The following is a 17,185-nucleotide window of genomic DNA, read 5'->3' as shown; positions in this document are numbered from 1 at the left end:
GTTTAGGATCAAGGGAGAAATGGCTGAGATAAGAAAACCAAGAGTACGTGAAACTAGTATAAGCATATAGGGTGGAGTAGTTTGTCATCTTCTATATGACAATATAGGAGAAGTTAAATTGGCCAGAGAAGGGACTGCAATTGTACTTTTCTTTCAAAGACTATACTTTTCTGAATGTTTTGAAATGAAGAATAATGGAGAAAACCAATAACAGAATACAGGGAAAGTGCTTTCTACCAAAGTTCATAAAAATAGCAGTGTGATACTTCTCAACATATCTTATGCAGGCCTAATATTTGTAGCAAAATGAGAATGACTGCTAATGACTGATGTTACAGGGCTTCTAGGAAGCTAATATGATTTGAATCATGAATTTGATACAGGTAAATTTTGGTTTTAGAAATAATTACATGAAAATGACTTCATAGAAATAATGCATGGAGGAAAATTACATACTCTCAAATGAAACCATTAAAAAAAGGCCTTCAAAAATGTACACTTCAGGGTTTAATTGAATGTAACTACCCAGAACACATACTCCCAAAACATAAATTGCACATTTTTCTCATTGTGAAACTTTTTATTCTCAGCTTTGAAGCAGTTGCTTTCAAGCAGGACTTAACTAGATGACCAATAGATCTTATGTTGTCTGACCTTTTCCTTTCTCTGGTCTCTTCTAAGTTTAAGGAAGTATTTTAGTTCATCTGTTTGGAGATGGGAAGGAAATTACAGACGCATTTTTTCATCCTATATTTTTGTGACTGATCTTTTGTTATTTTATCATTTTCTGAGATGTGGAGGATTACCTGCATGAAGGTCAATACTTTTCTTAAAAACCCAGCATGAGATGTGTTTAGAAAATTTTCAGTTTCTGCGTTTGAGAAATTAGCTAAATGCAGTTATTCTGCTCTCATACTTTTTCAGAATGTACTTCTATAAAACCCCTTTGAAAGCTGAAGGGGTTTGCTTGTTTGTTCATTTTTATCTTTGTAAAAAATCCCACACAATGCAGGCTTCTCAGACTATCTGCAGCTCTCAGCGCTCTCATGGGATTTGAGCTGGACATGACTTCCAGAGATAAAAGTGTGCAGTTTTGCTGGACTTCTTGTGATAGTATGCCAACAGCATGAATATTGATGCAAATATGATTGGACTGTTTGGAGTTTAGCTAACATTCCTTCCCCACTTTCATCACTAGCTTTCTGTAGAGGGACTTCTGACTGTACCCATCACTACTTTTCAGAAGCTATAATAAAAATAATAATGCAACAGAAATAAGCTTGAAGAGTCTCTCTTTTTTTTCCACAGGCTGTGTGCCTTCATAATGCTACTCTAATACCTGGCAATTATGTTGATAATGTTAGTAGCCCTGTGAGCTCATGATTGGTCTTCCACATTGTACCTGCAGCCTTGTAGTGAAAATGTCACCCTCTAATGTAACGGGATTCCAGTGTTGCATGAAAGGCCATTACCCACCAAAGATGTCTTTGCGTGGAGTTTCTTGCGTGGGGTGCTGTCAGTTGGCCACACTCCTTACCTGCACTAGGTATGGATATTATGGCATGTGCTGTGCATATGGCAGTATATCTGTACGGTTAATATCAGACACAAGACCTGACTTTACTGGGAAAATTTGGGCATGTTATCCACTCCTGACCCACCTCACATACATTCTTGCAACAGTCAAGAGACACTGGAGACCTTTGAGTCAGCCTTTAAAAACAAATGGCAATGACAAATAGAGGGAGTCTTTCTCAAACAGACTGTCATTTCAAAAGAAGGCCACAGGCACAAAAACACTTGGCATCCTTGCCCAAAATGGACTCTTGAACTGTACTAGATACATGTATTGAGGTTTAGCAACTTATTTATTTCTCTCTCTGTAAATACTGGTGCTAGGACACTATCACCTACGCTGGTGTTTACATTTCAGCCTGCTGACAGATGAAGTGGACAAGTGTGGCTCGTCACATCTTGTTCAGCAAAATCCCACCAGATACCAATGAATCATGGTGGAAATGGTTTAAAAACTGCTCAAGTTGTTCACACAAGTTAAAGGAAACCAAGCAACATGTTTGGTTGGTAAAATTACTAGAGAAACCATTATTGCTGGTGCCACAGCTCTTGGGGGCTGTCCAGGGTGGCAGGGGATTTTCTCATGGCCCCACACCTTAGCCTGCACTGGTTAAGCAGTGTTCTGATGCTTTCATGTACATGGGGAGTTTATGATTTCTGCCACAGAAGGAAAAAGCAATTTATTCAGAAGGCTAAAGTGGGAAATGTCCTGCTTTGGAAGGGGAGGGTACGTAAAGCCAAGATGTTGTTTTTTAGGCCAAGCAGCCCAGTTCAATGAAAATCTTCCATCATCCAGGCCTTTGCCCCAATCTGCTGTCATGATAGAGCTTGTCTTACCTCATAGTAGCTCTCTTGTACTTAATTCACTAAATCTTATCCCACGTGCCTCTGTGAGTAGTGGCAACATATCCTCTTTAAGGCAGCTGGAACATGGCCCACAGAAATTGCAATGACTCTGCAGGTCTAAGAAAGGAGCCAACAACACCTATCATATACTTTTGTAAGTAATTCTTAGACACCTAAAATTAAATGAGATGGACCAATAAGGAAGCTGATCCAGTAATGTTTAATTACAGCCAAATACTGCCTGCCTGCTCCCACTGATGACTGCCGTACAGTTCCATTTCTTGCAATGTGAGTGAAGTGTTAGGCTGCGGGAGTCAGAGCTGGTGTTTTGACTATAATCTGCATTGCATCTAAATCACAAATGAAAAAATGAAGCATTCCATTAGGAAAGGAAATGATTCAAAACTTTAAAGCAAAATATTTCACCCTAATTGAGCAAGAAACTTGCATTTATCTTCATTAAAATCTCATGGTATCCCAAGAAATACTTGCAATTTGATGGAGTCTCCTTTGAAATCCAACTCAGTTCACTTATTTCTCTTAGCTACAAAGCCTGGAAGTCCAAGGTAAACTTTTCACATGTCACTCAGTGAAATGTGTTGGTTTGCTGGGTGAAGAAACTACACAAAGATTTACACCCTCACTGCAAGACTGCTAATTTAGCTTGCTGAGATCTTGGCTCTAACAGCTGACTGCTTTGACTATGCCACAAAGCACATTTAAGCCCATCCATGCTCTTCCAGGCTATAGCACATAGTGCACCGCAGCCTAAAGAATCTGCAGCATTTTAGTACAATCATTAGTTGTATTTACTGCACCTGCATCCTGGTTACATTTAAATAAGCATAATCCTGTATGACTTTTGAGACAGGCCCTTACTGTTTTTAATGATAGATTCTTATCATGGACAGAACCAAAATCAGTTGCAGAGCCTCCATCTTCCCAAGAGAAATCCATATTGTGAGATATTGAGTCCCTGGCTCTAATCCAACAAAGCATTCAAATAATTTACATGTGCATTCCATGACATTGTTCATGAGCTTAAAGATGAATCTCCATTTCGATGGCTGCTGCAGAGGAGGCCAAGGCCTGAACATCCTGTGAGATGTGTGAAAAAACAGAGCAGCTTCATAAAAAGCAGTATTTAAGATTCTCACTTTTGTGATTTTCAAGCCTTCCATCTAAATGACATCCATGCTTAAACAACTACTTTTAGCAATGATTTTTGTATCAAAGCCTGCTTATAGTTGTTGTTTTTTTTTGTCTAGATTGCTCCATAACTATAGAGAGTGCTACCTGGGCTTCAACAAGGCCCCCAACCCCACTAACAGGAGTAACAAGACAAAAACCCAAAGAATGTGGTTTTTTGGTGCATATCTGGTGTTTGAAATACTCTTCTCTGCTGAATGCTACTATCAGTTAGTTTTCAGAAGTAATTTTCTCCAGCATATACATACATGTAAATTAAAAGGGTAGGAAGCAAAACAGTGTGAGGGGCAGAAAGAGTTGCTGTGAGAAATGCAGACTCAGCAACAAAGGCAAAAAATTGTGCAAGAATTTCCTCTAACTGATGACTTATTAAACTAAGGTGTGTTTATGGACTACAGGAATTGGTTAGTTATCTACTTCCTGGAAGTACTTAAGTGTTTGCAGGAATATTTGATTCACTTTAATTGGACAAAGTTGAGTATAGCACAGAAAAGTACCACAGATTAAAGACAAAACCTGTCAAGCTGTCAAGCTTTAAAAATGGGAAGAGCAAAACTGGCACATGCTGTGAACTGCAAGAGCCAGCTCTTGTGGCAGTCCCAGGCTGTTGTAATTTACTTGCTGCATTCTTAGCCAAACATTCCTATCTCTTGGTCCTTTCTGTTCAACAACATTGTCCTAGGAACTGCTGAGTGAGGGTCCTAGGCCACACAGAAAGACACTCAGAGCCCCTGGGATGCACAGAAAATCACTTGGGGGCTGCAAGAAAGCAATGATTTGCACTGGGAATTGCAAGGACAGTCTCACTGAGACATGCACAGTGACCCCTGTGGTATGTGGAAAGGCTGGTCAGGCTCACAGATCTATCTAACGGCTTTTGGAGGCCCTGGGACCACAAAGAAAAGTCCTTGGAAACTTCAGAGATGTGCTAAAACATATTCAAAGGTTCCTAGGCTACACAGAAACGCATACATGACCCCTGGACAGCAGGAGGTCCCTAGGACTGCAGAGAAGGTGTCACTGAGGAGCAGAGGTGGCCACAAAGGCTGTCAAAGAAAGCTCTGGAGGCCCCAGATACACAGAAAGGCATTTGAAGACCCTTGGAGCACACATAATAAAACACCATGGTCACTATGGAGTAAGGAAAGACACACAAAAGCACTTGGTTCATGCTGAAAGGAACCTAGAGAGCCCAGGACCACAAAAAAGTCAAACTGGTGGCCAGCAAGCTGGATGGAAAGGTACTTGGAGGCACCTGGGCTGCAGGCTGTGTCACCTTGGACACAGAGAAAGGCACTCAGAGATCCCTGGCATGAACAAAAAGGGTCTTGGAGGCTCCAGGGTTGCACAGAAGGAACTCAGATGCTTCAGGTCAACACATAAAGGCAATACAGAAGTCTCCAAGTGCATTTTGTTGGATCCAAGGAGCTTCAGAATGCCTTTCTCTTTAGCCCATGTGCTTCTGTGTGCATTTCTGTGCAGCCTAGGGGCCTCCAAGTGCCTTTCTGTGCAGATCCTCGGCTCTCATTGCTTACATGAGTAGACCTTTTCAGTCTTTTCTCACGGTCTCTGGATGTCCCTATTACTGTGAATTAGAGAAGATTGAAATTTTGGTACATGTATTACCTATTGCTTTAGTGAGAATCCAAATCACCCCACATGTTAGAGGGAATAAACCCCTTTGAAATGGTCTATGACAGACCATGTTGAATTAAAACTATGGTGACTAAAGGTGATCAAATGCACGTGAAAGGTGATGATATGCTGAGAAATTACCTGTTGTCTCTATCACAGGTTTTGTCCTCTTTGCATAGTTATCTTAACCAGCAGACCCTCCCTTCTTTTGAATGTAGCTGTCCACACCTTTCAACCAGGAGACACTATTTAGAGCCAGACCTGGAAGGACCAGCTGCCAGAGAAAAAGTGGAAAGGACCATATACAGTTATATTGACTACCTGTCCTGTTGTGTAAAATAAAAGACATAGATTCCTAGATTCACTACATCAGAGTGAGGAAAGATGTACCTGCAGAGTGCAGCTCTCATGTGAATATCATAATACTTTTCTGTGGGGAAGAAAGCATTTAGCTCCAGTGTTGGTGATGCAATTTATAGGCTGCAGTGGAAAAGTGAAGGTCAGCAGGATCTTTCTGTCCTGGCTCCTTTCGTGTGGGAACATTCGCCCAAGCGTTTCAATTTTGGAGCTGCACTACTGCTCAGTGAGCAATCATCAAGGCACATTGGTATTGTCAGGCAGATACATACCACCATCTAGTGGTTTCATTGAATGGCATCGGGGGAAGGTAAAAGCCAGTTCTTGCTGATCTGCATTTTCTCACTGTATCCTCCAAAATGCCCCACCAGCTCTAGTCTTATGCACTTTCCCCCCCCAAATACGTACTGTCACATTCTTCAGACAAGCCCCATGACAAAACTGAAACAGTGCAGCAACTGCTCCCTAACAAAAGATGCCAGGACGGAAAGCTGATGATCTCCTCTTTCCGTGGACAGCCTACAAGCTGGGGATATGTGCTTTCATTCCCACATAAATATACCATCAAATTACCTACTGCGGGCAGATTCCAGCTCAAAACCCGAAAACAACAGTGACTGATCCCACACAAACGTTGCCGGGACAGAAAGCTGTTGCCAGCGTTCACTTTCTCCTTGCAGGCTATGAACTGTACCACCAGCACTAGGGAATGTGCACTTTACTTGCAAACAAAAACATCACTCTGGGAGGAGACCATCTCCAAAACAGAGAAGGTCTGCTCCCATATAAAAGGCTCCAGGACAGAAAGTTGCTGACTTCACTTGTCCCTGCAGCCTATAAAATGCACCACACTGTGGTTCTGTGATTTTCTTCCCACCTAAATGTACTATTAAGGAAACTTTCTTGTCTAACCATCCAGGAGACACTCTGGCAGTCACGCTTCCAACTCCAGAGACTTTAATTGCTGGGATCAAAGCCCCTTCACAGAGGGCAGCTCCTGTGACACGGTGGGTTCCCCACTTGACTCTCTGCATAGTCCACACTCTCCCAATCAGACGATGTTTCCTTACTGGCTTGACCCTTGGTTTTCCGCAGCAGTCTCAGATCTCTGAATCCTTTAAAGCATTTAATCATGGTGCAGCAACAGAATAAGTGCTTCAGCTGGTGCTTTGGGGAGGAACTTCAACAAAGGAATCCTGGGGATTTTGTACTCTTACAGTCTGTGTGTACAATAGTTTGGGGTCTTCCTGCTGTGTCATCAGCTCCTGCTGTGTCCCTGATTGTCTTGTCACCTGGCCAGTGCCACGGGTCCCCATGCCCTTTGTCGTGCAAAGGTTTGGCACCAGGTCACAGCTCCCAGCCTGGGTCTCTCACCATTTCCCCCCACCCAGGACACAATCTGCAGCTCACACCCCACTGCACAGGCAGTCACTTGCTCTGAATCCTATACCTGTATTTCAGGTGCGGTGGGCTGATACCACTGAGCACACTTTCTCCACTCTCCAAACCCTTTCTGCATATATATGACATACTGGCTCAAGTGTTCATCTGTCAGCAGATGGGGGCACACAGGCTATGGCCGGATGTGGCAGGGAAGGGCTGTTGGAGGCACTACTAGTGAAAGCAGAAGGCCAGCAACAGCTTTCTGGTCTGTCCTCTTTAATATGGGAGCAGTCAAGGATCGTTTTCCATTTTAGAGCTGGGTTCTGTCCAGAGGGAGAGTACGTGGTGGAAACTTCAGGGTGGGAAGGAAAGCATATAGTCCCAGTGTTGTTGGGATGCTTTATTTAGAAAATAATTCTGGAAATAATGTGCTTACCTAAGCAACTAAATACAACACCACTCTCTAAATCACCACAAGCATAGCTCTGAAATTGAAAACTTCCACTGATTGCTCCTACACAGAAGTTGCCTGGACAGAAAGCTGTTTCTGGCCTTACCTTCCCCTTGAAGCTTATAAACTGCATGATGAACACTGGGGTTTCCTTCCCACTAGATGCACCATCACATTATTTACTCTCGGCAGAGCTCATCTCCAATATTAGTAATGTCCAGGCACTTCCCACACAAAATTTGCCAGGACAGACAGCTCTTGCTGACCTTCCCACTGTCCCTGTTTCACAGCACCACTAGATGGGGCGATGCACTTGCCTATCAAACTAAATGTACTCTGGCCCTACATCAAACCAAACAATTCTTCACAATGGAAAACATCCAGCGACTGCTCCCACAAAAGAAGGTTCCAGGATAGAAAGCTGATTCTGGCCTTCACCATCCCCTTGCATCCTTCCAACAACACCACCAACACTGGGGCTCTGCACCTGCCTTCACAACTAAAGGTATAGTCTGCTCTTTCACTTTAGACAGAACCCAGCTCCCAAATTGAAAATGTCCAGTGACTGATCCCACACAAAAGCCTGGGGACACAAAGCTGTTGCTAACCCTCACCTTCCCCTGACAGCCTTTTCACAGCAGTAACGAACCATATGTTCATATAGTTCTCTCTGGGCTATGCCAATGCTGGTGCTCAGGTGTTAGAGCAGTGGCAGAGCCCTGATTTTGGTGGGGCTGTGAAATGGCCTGCCAAGGGAGGGTGAGGAACCACAACAGCTTTCAGTCCTGACAGCTTCTGTGTACAAGCCTCATCTGGATGTTTCTGTGGGTTTTGTAAGTTCTGGCTAAAGGGTGCAAGTAGATGACAGAAATAAATCATCAAGTCTACGATGGGGCTTTCAGAGGAAGGGGAAGTCCAGGAGGTACTGGAAGCCTTCACTTACAGTTTTTTCTTTTGGATCTGGGCTCTGGCTAGACTGAAGGAGGAGAAAGAAATCCAGGTGTCAGAACAAGCAGAGAGTTCTGCTGTTGGTGGAGCTGTAAATAAGCACCAAAGGGCAGCAACAGCTCTTAGTCCTGGCCCCTTCTTTGTGGGAGCCCTAAACTGAAGGGTTTGCTTGTTGGACCAGGTCTCTAGTTATAGTGAGGCTGCGGTTTAGGAAAATTGTTAGGAAGAGGCACAAGGGCAGAAGATTGGTGTTGGTGGGGCCAGGAGCCAAGGCCACACAAAAAAGCACATGGATGGTGGCATGTATAGAAAGGCCCAAGAAAGCCTGCCAGTCTCACCAAGAGGCACTCTGAAGATCTGGTCCTGCAAAGAAAGTAATACTGTGGGGTGAAGCATAAACAAAATTGTACATGGAGGTCCCTGGGCTGTGAAGAGGGGAAATCAGAGGACCCTGGGTACACAGGATGCCACTTGATGCCCAAAGTCACACAGAAAGGGAAGCAGAGATGAACACATATGGTTGATGCCGTGAATGACCCCTCCCCCCAGAAACAGGACTTTGAGCCACGTTAGTGTAGGGTAAGATAAAAAGTAAAGGTCTTTTAATATCACAGGCCTAGAGCCCCCAGGAATACATGATGACATGCATGTACCCCAGTTCTTGTTTCCATGGCTTTTATAATAAGATCCCTCCAATCATTGCTTTACACATTTCTCAGTCCAGCCCCAGTCCCACCCCTGTCCAACCCCCTGGAATTGGGTCTGGGGTCATCAAGACCCTCTGTCTTCCTCAGCTCTTCTTTCTCGGGCACACAAAGGTCTCTTGGAGTTCATCCAGTTCTGACTTCTGGGTCACTCTGACCTATGTTTATGTTTCGTTTTGTAGGCCTTCTGATATCCTTCAGCTCTTTACCTTGGAAAGGAGTCTAAACAAGATTAATTAACTAAAGGAATTTAAGCTCCCTGTTCTAGGACAGGTGTAGTGATAGAAAGGCATTAAACTTAAACTGTTAGAAATATTAACCCTCTAAAAATCCACAACCACTGCATTGCTAAAATCTACAAAATGTGAAAATCAGAACAAAACCCCCTTCGACAACACGGTAGTGTCATTCCCTCTTGCTTCTCCATTCCATAGCACGACAGCCCAGGCACCTCTCAAAGTTACTCCTTGAGGCTGGGAGTTTCCTTGCCACAACAGGCTTTGGGTAAGTGATTGATAGCACACTAAACTTTGAAATCATAGCTAAGTTATATAAAGGATTTATTGTGCACATTTATAAGCCGATAGATAAGAACTGTTGGTGAAGTCTAGGACTAGGATTGGATCCAGATGCACCTAGACTTCTCTCTGAGAAGGAGCTTGGAAAGACTTTCTGAATTCATGATTCAGTGGGAGGATCTCCCTGACTATATTGTTTGACCCAGCCCCTCATGTAGTACATAATCACAGAATCATATGGTTTTGATTGGAAGGCACCTTAAAGATCAACTAGTTCCAAACACCCTGCCATGGGCAGGTACACATTTTGCAAGCAGGTACACCTTTCACTAGACCAGGTGTGCAGTTCTTAGCATAAGAAAGTCATGGACCTGTTAGAGCAAAAATATGTACTTTATACCCTATTGATATCTTAAAGGCATTTATCTTTCAGGAAGAAAGTGTGTAGCTGTTAGGCAGATAAAAAGTAATAAATGGCTGAAACCCAAGCATAAGATGAATATTTTCAGAGACGCATAATTTTTGGAACAAACCTCAGTGATAATCATCCCTAATATGGATTTTGCAACATTTTGTGGGTAGAAGTTGTACAGTCAGTAAGAGCCATTGCCCACTAACTTGAGGTGTCAACCTAAAATGTTATTACAGCAGCACTTAATTTGATAATTCCAGTTCTTAAACAAAATGTTTTCTGTAAAACACAATTGATATTGCAGGCATGGCCATAGTTTTCTGATTTTCGAGAACAAGACTTTTTGGGCTAAAGGAACTCAACAAGGAACTGAGGTTATGTGGAATAGCCAGCTGCAAAGACATCCTTTGGAAAACAAGACCAGAGCACCATCAACATTCCCTGAAAGCCACTTCGTGGTTAGCCTAAAATTGTTGATGAATTTACAGCTGTTGCTTAAATTTCTAGTGTCCATAAAAGCTATCAAAGACCTATGATGCTTTCAAAGAACACAATTGAATTTTCACATATCATTCTTCATTCTAACCAATATACTTATTTTGAAGTTAAGGTAGGCAACAACTGAGGGCATTTATTATACATTAATTTTTATTGGTATATATAAAACTGTATGTCATAAGCTGCTTTGAAGAATTAAACCTATGGTTATATAGATGTGGGTAAAAGTTCTATAAAAACCTTGCCACAAACATTCATTTGCATTTCAAAATTAGACTGCTTCAGCAAATACTCTTTCCAGAGCTGCTTCTTCCAAATGCAAAAGTTACTTGAATTCACCTTCATGACGGTTAATAGAAGAAAAATTCAAACTTCCATTCATGAGAACTTGTAGAAAGTGACACTGGATTTCATAGAAGTAAAGATGCCCAGAAAAGTTTGGGCTGGCCTGTCCCTGGAAGTGTTCAAGGCCAAGTTGGATGGGGCCCTGAGCAACCTGATCTAGTTAAGGGCATCCCCGCCCATGGTAGGGCAGCTGGAACAAAGTGATCTTTAAGGTCCCAAACCGGTCTATGATTTTATGATTCCAAGTGAATAATCAACATGCAATTGTATGTATTGCAGCACATCAAAACATAAGATTTTTTGCAATGCTCTGTTCAAAATACTTGGATTCTACAGACTGGAAATTGAGGAAATTGGCACATTGTGTGCATGGATGAAATGGACCCTTCCATGATGTGCAGCCCAAGGATTTCTTGGCTTAGCTTTGTCCAGTGCTTCTAAAATGTCAAAACATTAAAGCACATTAAAGAGAAGCAAAGGGCCTGATTCTTTTTTCATTTTTAGAAGTCTCATCTGCTACATACTGCTGGTGTTTGAATACAGGGTTTCCTGTTGAATGGAGTTTATCAGGTATGTGTGGCTCGGCTTCACGAACGGAGATTTGGGCAGGGCTCTCCCCACGTGGGTGTGCCCTTCCAGCCTGCGCAGTGGATTTTAGGTGAGGCACAGCGTGCGCAGAACTGGCCCCACCGTTTCAGTCCTGAGGTTCATCTGCCACGGCCGAGCGAGCTTGGACAGTGACAGTGAAGTCCTCAGGACTAGAACCTACAGCTCCTGGCATTTCCCAGGAGGTCTCCCATCCAAGTACTAATCCGGGGCTGACCCTACTTAGCTTCCGAGATCTGACGGGATCGGATGTCAGGGAGGCATTTAACTGCCTCAGTTTATCATGTACAAACAAGTTTACTTACAGTCCTTGTTTGATGGCTTTGTTACTTCTGCATTAGTAATAAAGGAAATGCCTAAAAGGAGTGTTCAGTTATTTTTCACAAGAACATCTGAACTGAAATCTAAAGCCAAACACTTGTGTTCTGCATAATTGCTTGGGAGTATACCTCAGAACAGATGTAAGAAAATAGAGCTGCAAACCCATGAAATAATTTTTCACCTTTGCTGCAAAAAGGATTTATCCTTCCTACTCTTATGTTTGTGTTATTTGGGGATTTAAAAAAACCCACACTTTTGGGGTTTTTTCTTATGCTTTGCATGGTATGTCTCTTTTTGTATGATTTATGTGTATTGTTTCTTTTCCCTCTGGTCCCTTTTCACTTCACTTTTGCTGTCATCTATATAACAGTTTCACTCTCTTTACACTTAGGTTGGTCCTTTCTCATTCAGCTCCTTGTCCCATGAAAACTACTTCTGCAGTCTTCCCTCCTTCCTTCCCCTAAGTGGAGATCATCTCTACCACTGGGAATCAGATCTTCACAGGGCTGGGACTTGTCTGTGTTTTTAGGACAGTATCATCTCTTAAAGGAGTATTTATGTTCACAACACATAAATAAATGCATTACATATACAAATTTGCATTCAAGGAATTTAACTCATGCTGTGAGTGTGGCACACAAAATCAGGAAAAACTAGACTTAAGCCTGGCTGTGTAGCCATAGTTTGGCCCATCAGTTAGATATGTTGCAGTAAGGCCTTGCATTACTGGACTGCATACTATCTTTCCTCACAGGTTTTATGCAATTCATAAGGTGGATAGGCATGAGCTGCTGTATTTCATTTACTGCCAAGTGTTCAATCTCTCTACTGACTATAAAAAGTTAATTTTCTTAATGAGATTTTCTTCATCACTCTGAATTTTTTAATTCCCTTAATAACATTCTTATATCCTGCATTTAATAATTTCCTTTTGGATGGCCTCTCTTACGTGACATATGAAGACTAACTGGGTGGAAGAAAGTGATGGCTGTCAGTCCCACAGCAGAGCAGTGCCAACATAAACCCGTTCTTTTCTTGTAGCAGTCTCTAGTTTTTCACACCTCTCCCAGTCTTACCTGCCCTATGGACAACAGTCTCAATCACTGCAGAACGCTGCTTCATTGTGATAAAGCTTTTCCACATATTTTCTTAAGCACTGCCTTTTCCCTGGTCTCCCCAGTCTCTCAAAAATCCTGTTTCAGCTTCAGCCTGCTCCTCCTTCTTTGCTGTGTACCCAGGTCACCCACGATGGCTTCATTCTGCACTGCCAGCCTCTCTCCTCACTGGACACTGCAAAAGTGGGTAGTGGATCAGGGAGGGATGGATAAATTCCAGCACATTGTGACTAAGCAGCTGCTCACCACTGGAAGCCACTGGCAGTGTCAACTCCCATGAGGTTCTCCAGGACTTGCACGCCTAAGTCTTTAATCCTTTCCCAGCGGTCACATAGCTCCAGTTTGGTCAACTACTCGCCTAAGCCAGAAAAGGTTTGAGCCATTGAGGGCTTCAAGGAGCTAAAATGCTCATCAGTTTCTCATTGCTAGGGCACAGGGAAATGACATTCTGAATTTTCCTACTTAGTGGAAACTCTTTTGTTCATATCATCACAATGGACCTGGGTAGAATTGCCCTAGTTAGGCATACATACCAATTAATCTTTGGTAGCAGTGACTGTAGAAAAAGGGTATCCGAAGCAGAAATTTCACATCTATTTTACTTATCCTAAACTATCAAAAACTTAGTTTTTGAACTTCAACTCACTTAAACATTAATAAATCTCCCAAGACAAGGTTGAAAATAGTAAATTCAAAGTGTTTTCATTCAAGACCATCATTAAGCATACTATTAATGAGGTGCATACTGCACTCATAATAACCCCATCAAACAAAACTTCTACCTTTTATGAAGCAAAGCAATCTTCACTACTTAGAGTTACAGGAATAACAATGTATTATGTCTTTCTATATCCCATCAGGATGTAAACTTCACTTGGATTATTCAGATGGCCAGTTTTAGTGGAAAACAAAAGGAGAGAGAAGTGCTTGTGTCTGTTTGGAGATCTGACTGGCTCACAAGTCACTGGTCAGTGTGTGACTGTGAAGCCCAAGGCCCCATTTCTGTGTACTCCTCATGCCTTACCTAAGTGGGCTCTGTACTTTGCCTTCTTTAAGTGTTCAAGAATGTGGATCCCACATTTTCTGTTAATGTGAAACTCACACAAAACTGGAATGCTTTATGTTTTCTGTTTGATTTCTGGAACACTAACCATGCATCCTGATATTCTGTAAGATGAAATACAAGAATTCACCACAAATGCCTGCAGCTTCTAGGAACTCTTCCTGGGTCATGTTGCTTAATTGCAATCCATTGATATTAAAGTGGGGAAAGGAAATGCACTCGGCATCTAGTTTGTACTGGTCACAGCAAAACTGCAACCACTCACAAGACATTGTGCTCACTCCAGTATTCTGGGTGGATGGATGTCCAGAAAGAGAATCTGCAACACATTTGACAAGAAAAAGACACATTGCAATGAAAGATTCACGGTGCACTTCATTTTAAGAAACATATTTGAAGCAAAACTAATGCCTCTTCCTCTCCTGATTGCAGTCTTCCTTTCTTATTCCTCTAAAACACATCAAGCCCTGTGTTTTGCATTTTTTGCTTTTTTTTAATACAACCTTTTGCACTTCATCCTGTATGAGACATTTCAAGAGAAAGTGCTTACAAGTGGAAAAAAAAGAAAATGTGCCTCTTAATACTGCAATCCAAAAAAATTAAGAAAGTCAGGGTACAGAATTTGTGAGAATTCAGTACTCTGTAATACGAAAGAGTGATGTATTCCTAGACTAAAATATGTTGGGCCTTAGATGTGAAAGTACTAAGTCAAACCTCCTTGTTACACTCTATGTCAGATAGGAAAATAACATCAAGTTATTACAATATTTCTTGGAATTCCATCAAGTTCTTTCACTTATTTAATCTAAAATAATGTTAATGTAATCACAGGGAATATTTGTTTTGTTAGATCAGAAAATTAAAAACATATTACTCTGAACACACACCACTGGACAAAGAGCTTTCAAGTAAACCTGCCAGGGAGTTGTAACCTAAAACTACTTTGCCAATTAAATTCCATATTTTTTTAAGAGGTTTCTCTCCTTAACAGTGCAGTTACCAGGAAAATGTGTACAAATATGCATATATTTGCAATTATTTTTTCCCTAGAAAAAGTATTACTATTCTGATATCTAAACCTGGTATAATAAATCTATAAACTGCTGTTAACAAGCATAATCTGTGAGTTAAACACTTTTTTCTTTTTTTTTTTAATCAAAACACAGGCTTTTGTTATTGAATCTAGTTTTGTATAGTGATGGGCACACTCTTTCCAAAAACTCTGCTTTCTCTTTCCATGAGCTAGAGTGCTACACACAGGCAAAGGTCTATTCTTGCAGTCTTCTGCTGGATGTCTGTGCATATGGAACTGCCTTTTTTGGGTGATTGTAAGAAGTAGAAGCAATGGCAAGGATATGTCCTTCCTGTATCAATTCAAATAACATTTAGCGAAAGCAGAATTCAAGTCTGCAACTTGGAATCATTATTTTCATTCATTCCATACTTAATTTTCTTCTTTTATTTTTAAGGATGACTAATAATTTCTCTCAGTTGAAATGTAGGCAGTTATAGGAATCCAGTCCTTTAGAGATTATTGCTTTAGGAGCTTTAGGATTCTAAATCCATTTTTGATATATTATCTGTAATATTGTATCGCTGGACTGTAGCAGCTGCAGAACAGCAAATAGCAAAAGAAAGGAAATCAAGCATGTGAATGAAAGTAGTGTTTAGAAAACAGAAAAGGTTTAGTTTATTTTCCCATCTCACAGCATCTTATGCTTGAACTGAGTTTCTTAGTCCAGTCATCTGTTATTTATTGTTTCATTCTCAAATGAATCCTGAAAATTTCATTTTAGAGATTGCTTATATGAAATTGTAACTCAAAATAGGTTATAATAGCACTGCAAGTCAAGTGAATAGTATAAGGCTGTCTAGACACCCAGTTCAGATAGCAAAATGATGCAAATAGGCTGGAGGAGGTTCCATAGTAAAATTAATTTGAAGGGCTTGAAATTGTGACAGAATAACTGTAATATGGATCTTGCATCCTACATGGCTTCTGTAAAATAATTAATACTTCTAATTACTTTAATTACAACTCCTAGAGGTTTACAGAGGAATTTGTGGTTGCTTTCATGAATCATTCCCATGCTATAAATATCTTCATATGTATGCACATACAGGATTAATGTAATACTGTAATGCTGTGTTTTAAACCCTGAGATGCTACTGTGACATTGTAACAAAGCCAAGAGGTGGGCAGAAGCTCTGGGTCTGACTTTTGGGACCCATACCTTGAGGATATTTGAATCCCAGATTTTATTCATCTCCTTAGTTAAAAGGAAAATGAGGTTGCCATTGGATTGGCTTTATAAGCCCTGCAGACTGAACACACCTGGCTTGTTAGAGTCTGAAGGCTTCTGAGGGTGAGAATGGGAGTGCTGGGAGCACCAGGCTCACATGCCTTCTGCCAGGAAAAAACCAAAATGCTTTAAAATTATTGCTATAGCTCTACTGGAATCCCAACTTCAGAGGTTGCTCAAGAGAATCAGAAGGCTGAATCGATCCTTTTCTGAATCAGGCATGTTATTTAATTTCTTTTTAATCTTCTGCCAACAGCCTCCAGCCCCCTTAGCAAAACTGGAACATCATCACATCCTCAACTACACAGATTTACCAAGGGATGGGCTTCCCTGTGGGACTGGGCGTCTATCCAGTCCTGTGTTTCAGGGACTGCTCTGGAAGCTGCTGCCACAAGCCAGGCCAGAGCCTTTCATTGTATCTGTGTGAAATACACAGCTGAGTGACAGGGTCATGGCTTCGCTTTCCTACCTACAACTTCACTTTTCTATATACAGGAGTGTTGGGTTGCTCACATTTTTCCAGCTTATGGCACTATGAAAAAACAGCAGATGTATTTATTCTGCCAATCCACAGGTACAGTGAATAACCTTGAAATACTTTGGCCATTGGGCCTTGACCTTTGACTTGGTTTTGATAACTATCATCTTCTCTGGCAGTATTTGTATGGTCATATAAATGACATGTTTCATTCATGAAGCAGCACTCAGGTAGTCCAGGTTCTCTGTTTACTTTGGTTTTGGAATGTCTCAAATTGTTCTTTTTAAATATTCCATGGCCCCTTGAAGTACTATTGTATATGATGAGCATTTTAAAGGTGCTGACACCAACAACTCACATGTGCTCATACCTTTTCTATCTCATATCAGAGTAAAAAAATCAGGGAGATTTTCTATCT

Source organism: Pithys albifrons, chromosome 6 (assembly GCF_047495875.1).
Source record: "Pithys albifrons albifrons isolate INPA30051 chromosome 6, PitAlb_v1, whole genome shotgun sequence".
In the NCBI taxonomy this organism is placed as follows: Eukaryota; Metazoa; Chordata; class Aves; order Passeriformes; family Thamnophilidae; genus Pithys; species Pithys albifrons.
Note: the sequence above shows the minus strand (reverse complement) of the source record.